This window comes from Haplochromis burtoni, unplaced genomic scaffold, assembly GCF_018398535.1.
Source record: "Haplochromis burtoni strain Fernald_Lab_line unplaced genomic scaffold, NCSU_Asbu1 Contig_1423, whole genome shotgun sequence".
In the NCBI taxonomy this organism is placed as follows: domain Eukaryota; kingdom Metazoa; phylum Chordata; class Actinopteri; order Cichliformes; family Cichlidae; genus Haplochromis; species Haplochromis burtoni.
Genome location: NW_024583784.1, coordinates 7636 through 8380, shown reverse-complemented (window position 1 = coordinate 8380; position 745 = coordinate 7636). Strand labels below are relative to the sequence as shown.

At 42.3% G+C, this 745-nt stretch overlaps 1 long non-coding RNA gene across 1 annotated transcript in view; it reads right to left on the bottom strand.

The window, feature by feature from the left end:
• The window catches only part of LOC102307124, a 5862-nt gene continuing 5117 nt past the window's right edge, over positions 1 to 745 (bottom strand). Inside the window, exon 3 of the long non-coding RNA XR_317891.3 lies at positions 1 to 715. This is a non-coding gene — a long non-coding RNA (uncharacterized LOC102307124). The remainder of the gene's footprint in view (positions 716 to 745) is intronic.

Here is a 745-nt window from a genome sequence, read left to right as displayed (position 1 = left end):
CTGCCACTCTGAGTGAAAGCCCTGTCACATTGATCACAGCTGAATGGTTTAAATCCAGTGTGAGCGAGCTGATGTTGTTTTAAATTGCCATTTACAGTAAAAGACATTCCACACTGATCACAGCTGAATGCTTTTAATCCAGTGTGGATGAGCTGATGTTTTTTTAACTTGCTATTATGAGTGAAAGCCTGTCCACACTGATCGCAACTGAATGGTTTAATGCCAGTGTGAACGAGTTGATGTCTTTTTAATTTGCCATTGTCAGAAAAAGACATTCCACACAGATCACAGCTGAATGGTTTAAATCCAGTGTGGATGAGCTGATGTTTTTTTAAGCCGCTACTCTGAGTGAAACCCCTTCCACACTGATCACAGCTGAATGGTTTAATGCCAGTGTGGACAAGCTGATGTATTTTTAAGCTGGCATTGTGAGTGAAAGCCTTTCCACACCGATCACAGCTGAATGGTTTAAATCCAGTGTGCATGAGCTGATGTTTTTTTAAACTGCTATTACAAGTAAAAGCCTTTCCACACTGATCGCATGTAAGGCTTCTGTTCCCACTGTCAATGCGCTGTCGTCTTCTGGCCTGCTTCATAGTGGTAGAAGTCTTCTCCACAGGGATCACAACAGGTTCATCTTTACTTGCAGGAACTGGTTGGGTTATGTTGCAATCATCAATGGACCGAGGTTTCGACATGCTTTCCATTCTTTCGCCTACAATGACAAAGAACCAAAACAGTCACA